Consider the following 8,464-nt stretch of genomic DNA (forward strand, 5'->3'; position numbering starts at 1 on the left):
AAGGGCCTAGAGGAGTCCAGATCTAAAGCCATGCCCTTGTGACAAGCTCAAATTTGAAAGTGACTCCATTTTGCACTAGAAAAGACCATTTTCTTTCACAAGGGAAGATCTAAGCAATGAGAAGTCAAGGTAATGACTTTTTACCTTCAAATGAAAGCCAAAATGATGTAGATGCTGGATCTACAAGCTCCTTCTTGTTCCAAGCTTCTCAACCTTCAAGTTTCTTCAACAAATGCACCAAAAACACACTTTTAGCCTCACACACACACTCAAAATAGGGGTTGGATCGATTAGGGTTTGTCTCTGGACGTCAAAAGGTGGTAAGGAGGCTAGAAGGAGGACTTAAGGTCCTTTAAATAGGGTTCAAACCCTAAAAATTAGGGTTTTTCATGTCCAGCCTCAACTCATCGAGTTGGGTCCTGAAACTCGTCGAGTAGGTTCTAGAATCCACACAACTTTACCCTTCTCAACACGACGAGTTGGGGCAGCCAACTCGTCGAGTAGGTCTAAAAACACTAATATAAAGCTTTAAAATCTATACCTGGGAGTCGGGATGTTACATCGGGTGTGGGTTCCGATGTCTGGTGGGGTCAGACAGATTGTACTGGAGGAGGCTCATAAGTCTCGTTTCTCTATTCACCTGGGAGCCACCAAGATATATCGGGATCTGTGTTTGAGTTACTGGTGGCCATGCATGAAGCGAGAGATCGCTTGGTATGTCGAGAGGTGCTTGACCTGCAGGATGGTTAAGGCCGAGCATCAGAGGCCGCATGGAAAGTTGCAGCCTCTGGAGGTTCCCATGTGGAAATGGGAACAGACCACGATGGATTTTATCACCAAATTGCCAAGTACGACAAAGGGTTTTGATGCTATATGGGTCATAGTGGATCGACTGACCAAGAGCACCCATTTTCTGGCCATTCGGGAGAGTTCATCGGCCAAGAAGTTGGCCGATGTGTATATCCACGAGATTGTTGCTCGCCATGGGGTGCCGGTCTCTATTGTCTTAGACCATGACGTTCGGTTCACCTCCCGTTTCTGGTAGAAGTTCCACAAGGAACTGGGCACACGGTTACATTTCAGTACAATTTATCATCCGCAGACGGACGGTCAGAGCGAGCGGACCATACAGACCCTCGAGGATATGTTGCGGGCCTGCATTATTGACTTTGGTGGGAGATGTGACTCCTACCTATCCCTTGCAGAGTTCTCCTAGAACAACAACTTCCATTCCAGTATTGGTGCTCCACCCTATGAGTTGTTGTATGGATGAAGATGTCGTACCCCAGTCAGTTGGGGTGAGGTCGGTCACAGAGTCATGGGTCGGACCGAGGTGGTTCTGCAGACTACAGAGATGATCCAACAGATGAGGCAGCGATTGTAGTCTGCTCAGAGTCGATAGAAGAGTTATGCTGACCGACGCTGATCTGAGTTGGAGTTTCAGGTCGGTGACATGGTGTTGTTGAAGGTCTCACCCTGGAAGGGTGTGATCGGCTTCAGGAAAAAGGGAAAGTTAGGTCCCCGATCCATTGGGCCGTTTCAGATTACTGTCAGGGTTGGCAAGGTGGCATATAGACTGGATCTCCCGGAGGAGCTCAGTCAGATCCATAGTACGTTCCACGTTTCGCAGTTGCAAAATTGTGTATTGGATGAGGATGCGGTCGTGTCATTGAATGACATTCAGGTTGATGATAGCCTGAACTATGTTGAGAGACTGGTGGCTGTTCTGGAGAGGAAGGTGAAGATCTTGAGGAGCAAAGAGATACCTTTGGTGAAGGTACAGTGGCAACATCGGAAGGGATCCGAGTGGACTTAGGAGCCGAAGGCAGAGATGCAGGAGCATTACCCGGAGTTGTTCACCACAGCAGGCTTCGAGGACGAAGCCTAGTTCAAGTGGGGGAGAATTGTAACATCCCAACTCCCAGGTATAGATATAAAGCTTATATGTTCATATTTTAAGACCTACTCGACGAGTTGGAGGCCCCAACTCGTCGTGTAGAGACCAGTCAACCCGCATGAAATTTAGAACCTACTCGACAAGTTGGAGGACCCCAACTCGACGAGTTGAGAATGTGCATGGAAACCCTAATTTTTATGGTTTGCACCCTATTTAATAGACCTTAGGTCCTCCCTCCAGCCTCCCTTGCCACATTATCATCCAGAGAGAAACCCTAAACGAGCTAACCTCCTATTTTGAGTGTGTGTGAGGCTAAAGAGTGTGTGTTGGGTGCATTTCTTGAAGAGATTTGAAGTTTGAGAAGCTTGGAACGAGAAGGAGCTTGTAGATCCAACATCTACTTCATTTTGGCAATCATTTGAAGGTAAAAAGTCATTACCTTGATCATTCTCTTGTTAGATCTCTCCATTCAAGAGTTTAGGGTCATTTCTAGCTTATTCTTGAGGCATTTCTGGTATTGAGCACGTTTTGAAGTGAGGAGTTCAGACCTGGATTCCTCTAGGCCCTCGTGGACATAATGTTCTCGGCTTTATCTAGTCTTGGCCTTTCTCCATGCCCTAAACCTCTTCCTAAGACTAGTTCTGGGTGTTTTAGCCTCTTGAGGCCTTGCATGCACGTAAAGTTGGAAAATTTACGTGGTAACTACACCCTAAGAGGCTAGATCTACAGTTTGGAGCCTTGGTTTCACTTAAAAGCATATGAATGAGAAAAGGGTTGGAGGAACTCGACGAGTTGCATAGCCAATTCGAAGAGTTGGATAAGGGTTTTCCCGCTTTCTGGATTCTGAGTGGACTCGCCGAGTTGATGAGATAACACGACGAGTTAGTTAGGGTTTTTCCCGATTTTCTGAGTTCTGAAGGAACTCGACGAGTCAGTAAATGCACTTGACGAGTTGGGTCAACATGGACTGTTGGCATTGACTGTTCACTTGGACTTTGACCATGGTTGACCAAGTTTGACTTCCGAGGGTATTTTGGTAATTTGGGTCTTGATGGAATTGGTTCTATGGTGACTGTAGGTGTTTGAGTTTGGAGCTGTGTTTCAGAAGGTTGATTTCTTCGGTTCAGTTCGGCACTGTGAGGTGAGTTCTCCTCACTATATCAACAGGGTCTAAGACACCAAATGATGTTATGCTTGGATTGTATCCTTGTTATAGGATGATGCTATGTTTAGTGATCTGTTAGATCTGTATCTTGGTTATAGGATGTTATGCTTAGTGATCTGTTAGATCGGTATCCTGGTATATAGGATGATGCTATGATTAGTGATCTGTTAGATTGGTATGACTATCTGTACATGCTAGCTAGCGTATGATATTTATGTATTGATTGTGTGATTGGGGGTGGGTTGAGGCGGTCTTGCTTTGTGCTCTAGGTCAACATACCTAGGGCGGCCCGGATAGACTGCAGACCCATCAGGGCGTACTAGTTAGGCCGAAGGCCCGGAGAACAGTCCAGACAGGCTGAAGGCCCGGGAGGGCGGACCAGACATGTTGAAGGTTCTGAGAGTGGGTCAGATAGAATGAAGGCTCGGTGACGGCGGTCCAGTCATACTGAAGACTCTGAGAGTGGGCCAGATAGACTGAAGGCCCGGTGAGGGCGGTCCAGTCATACTGTAGACTCTATATGCATGCTGTTTTTTATGATATTTTTTGGTTTATATGGCATTGGTATTTTGGGGGTAACTCACTAAGCCTTCGAGCTTACATTTATCGATTATTGTTTCAGGTACTTCTGATGATCGCGGGAGGCGAAGGCGTGACCGTACACATCCTCACATGTTATGAATTATTATTTATGGGATACTCTGATATGAAACTATTTTGAAAACATTTTTGTAATAAGTAATGGTTTTTGGATGCTTAAAAAGTTTTAAATTTTTGTGAAATTTAATGGATTTGATAGTTTCTCTTCTACCCTTTAAAAATCGCCAACCACTTTTCAATTCCTCCATTTTTCCTTCCCTAACCCTAGGAATCTGTAACGCTCGCGTTTCTGGCTAAGCATTATTATGATGATGTAATAGTTAGCATCAACAATTATAACCTATTTTGAAGTAATTAAGAACAATTATTTGAGTATTATGTGATTTATGTGCAATATACGTGCATATAACCATATAATAAAATAATAATAAACATACGCGTCTAAAATAAAATAATAATTAGACCCAATATCTTTGAAGAAAGTTGAAGTAATCATAACATTGATTCTGGAGATATAAAGAACGATGAAATTCGACTTATAACGAAGAAGTTATGACTCGTCGAAGTTTCGCGACTAAACCAGCACGACATCGCGTATCGTAAAAAATGAATTTTTGATAAACTACTATCTTGCCTTAGTAATCAAAACAAAATTCGTAGTAGACGTTAAACCGAGAACATATATATAGACAACGTCCAAATCTGACTTCGTTAGAGGAAGTTATGATTTTTCTAAGATTTAACATAGCAGTATACAGCCCGGAAATCGAATTTTAGATCGATCGATTTTTAGCCGACACAACCTAAACGAGAATTAAAGATCTCGTTAATAGGAGCTAACCGGTATAAAGACAGTAGAAATCGGACATCAGATGACGAAGTTATGAATTTTTAACGAACTTTAACTGTCTAAGCCTGTTAAAATAAAAATTTAAAAATAATATCAAAATTAGTTAACGGAGTCTTAACAAAAGTTGTAGATCACTTCGCTACCTACGCGTGGATATAAAGAACGTAAAAAACGGAGCTCGTATGCGAAAGTTACGGATTTTAGAAGATAATTAATTTTTGGGCTAAACCAGCGACTGACACGTGACACGATCTGAGTCACTACTTCTTCCCCGCGGCTTTGCACGAGATGGCGACACCTGGCATGAGTACGCTTAGCGTAACTCTTAGGTACGCCCAACGTATTGCTGTTTTCATTACGCCACACGTAATTTGGAGTACGCCCAACGTACTAGGCACTGGGCAACCTATAAATAGAGCTCATTTTTCACTCATTTCTCCACACCTCTTTACCCATTTTTCTCCCAAACACCCCAAAACCCTCTAAGCCTTTTCCTATCACCTCCTAGGTATTAGTAGCGAGTCCCGGAGCGCCAGAGGCCCCGAGAAGAAGAGATTTCGGCTCAGAAGTTCTGCCCGCGCAGAGCCCGGTTTCTCGCTAAACCCCTTTGTAAGTGAGTAATGCTTACCATAATTTAAGTATAACTTATGTTTAGGTTCATTATCATTATTATGAACCTATAAACAAGATTTATCATTGGTTCAAAGTCCTTATACTGATTGATCTACTTACGGGGATGATGTCTAGGTTGTGATTAAGTGAGGTGTTTAAAGAGGGATTTCCAAACAGTATACTTCGTATACCAAACGGACCCTACCTACGATATGATCTACCTGGTTGTTCCTTACTTGATAGATCTTGAAGTAGACTTTGAGTTAATGATGAATCTAGACTAATAATTAGTCGCAATAAATATTAGACTAAAACTTAGTGATAATAATACTAGGTTACGTCAACGGAAAAGACAATTGCTAGAAGCAAAGTGGTGTCCAAATTACGAATCATCACTTTAACAAGTGAGTGCATAGTTACTTTCATCTTACACATAGATATGAAGTATTTATTATAAATTACCTGTTATATGTGCCTATTATCAGTGTTCCTGATATCTATGTTGGATGAACGATTTATACATGTTTTACTTGATTTAAACTGTATATGTATTTTATACCTATAATTATGTTGGGTAAAGATGGGTAGATGATATAGATGATGAAAGATGAAATAAAATGATGAGAGACCTCGATGTTAAAGCTGATCCAGTCATCTAGTTGAGTATAGATGACGACTATAGACTATTCTAGACAATCAAGTGGAACGTTGGCAGGCTCGCAACCTGTAGGTGTTTTTGAACTACGTGTTCACCAGGTGTACTACATCCCCCTCATGGTTTCCTTACTGACATATATTGCTGAGGAATCCCCGAAGCAGTATTGTCTTCCCGATGACAATCCTTAGGATAGGTCCCTTAAATTAGATGTTTTAGGGATAGAAAGTGGGGATAACGGGAACGGGAAATCGGGTTGAATGATTTGATGAAATTAAAAAACTTAATTATTGTGGGTTGAAAACACTATGTGCTCACCAAACTCCCAAGTCTGGCCCACTCAGCTTCTTGTATTACAGGTAGTGGAACAAGAACACAGTTGTGATGATCAGATGAGAGATTAACAGATCATAGGCCAGTAGAATAATAGATGTTGTAAGGCCTATGTTATTTCCCGTTTATGATTATGTATTGTATTGACGATGACATCCCAACATTTTTAATATAATTAAAAATACATTTCTTCGGAAATGCGTTGATAATATCTATATTATATTTTTGGGAATAAATTCTGCAATATTATTCTTCAAAAGGATTCTCTGATTTTTAAATGATCGGACTTTTTTGACCGTAAAATTGGAATGTCACAGAATCCGTTGGCCCACTTGTAATGTTGATCAGTCCTAATCGTACCACCATCTTCACCTATCCTACACCAAACACCCACCACCATGATATCGTTTAATTCACTGTTTAGAGCAGAGAAACTTCAAGAAGCTGTAAGACCTATAAACTTCATCTTCTTCGCTGGTTTAAATTATCCACACTATATATATATATATATATATATATATATATATATATATATATATATATAATCACTTACATACATGTACATACACATATACATATACATATATACACTCGTAAACATATACATACATTTATATGTTTATGTGTATGTGGTGTGTATGCTTATGTACACATATAAATATACATTACAACAATAATAGCTATAATAATAAAACTACTACTAATAATAATAAAATAAATAATAAATAATAGACAAAATTACAAAAATAATCCATGTGGTTTGCCAAAAGTCATAAAGTCAGTCCCCATTAATTTTGTTTTTCATGAAATGGTCCTTGTGGTTCGCAAGACTTGCACGGATGACCCTTTTTACTAACTCTGTTAGTATTTAGCCGTTAGGAATTGAATTCGTAAGGGCATTTTTGTCTCCTCAAGTATAAAGAGATTGAATTCGTGACATTTGATAAACCACATGGACCATTTTTGTAATTTGTCTTAAAATAATATAAATGATAAAAAAATAAGGGGATTAGGATATGAAATTGGGACATCCTCCCCCTCTCCCTTAATCAGCCAAAGCCTTAGCCAACTAGGCTAAAACCAATATTCATTTATATTTCCGAAAACTAATTAATATAATCAAAAATCGTACATACATTAATAATAAAAAAAATAAAATAAATAAAAAAACATAGTTTTACAAAAAAAAAAATTTAATAAAAAAAATATATTTTTAGCGTATTGTAAAAAAATTTGACAAACAATTTATTTGTTTTTTTATGTATTTATTTTAAGTAAAATATACTTTTTTTATTTATTTAAAAAAATATATATGTTATTACATTGATATGATCCTAAAACATATTTTTACGTTTTCATATAAAAATAAGTTTTTTTTTCTTTCACATAGAAAAATAGATTTTTTTTTGTATTTACTTTATGTAAAATATGTTTTTTTTATATATTTAAAAAATATATTTTCGTATGTTATTACATTGTTATAATCCGAAAATATACTTTTAAATATATAAAAAACGTAATAAGATATTATACAAAAACGTAATACTAAAAAAATACACACAAAAAAAGGTTTTTTTGTATATATTTGTTTTATGTGGAGTATGCTTTTTAGGTATTTAAAAAATACATTTTCATATAAAACGTTATTACGTTGTTATAATCCTAAAATATAATTTTATGTTATCTTATTGTCTTTAATTGATTTAAAGCGAATATATAAGTATTTTTTTTTTACAGAAAAACGTTAACATGATAACATATTATACGAAAACGCAATTTTACGTTATATTAACGTCTTTGTTTACGTAAAAAAAATATATGCCGTTTTGCTTTGATCCTAAAAAATAATTTTACGTTATGTTTTAGGATCATAGCAATGTAATAACATAGTATAAGAAAACGTTTTTCTTTTTATATATTTAAAAAATACGTTTTTGTATAATATGTTATTACATTTTTGTTAGCTATTTAAAAATATATTTTCAAATTATAACAATGTAATAACAGATTATACGAAAGCATATTTTTTAAAACATATTTTACATAAAATAAATACGTAAAAAAAACTTTTTTTTTCTACGTGAAAGCAAAAAAAAAAAAAACTTATTTTTTGTAAAAACATAAAAGTATATTTTAGGATCATAGCAATATAATAACATATTATAAGAAAACGTATTTTTTAATACATAAAAACATATACTTTACTTAAAATAAATACGTAAAAAGCATATAAATTGTTTGTAATTTTTTTACAATACACTAAAAATATATTTTGTTTTATTAAAAAAAAGTTTTTTTGTAAAATATGTTTTTTAACTGTTTTTATTAATTTATTTACAACTTGTAGATAGT

Source organism: Lactuca virosa, chromosome 3 (genome assembly GCF_052849685.1).
Source record: "Lactuca virosa cultivar CGN04683 chromosome 3, Lactuca_virosa_CGN04683_v6, whole genome shotgun sequence".
NCBI lineage: Eukaryota > Viridiplantae > Streptophyta > Magnoliopsida > Asterales > Asteraceae > Lactuca > Lactuca virosa.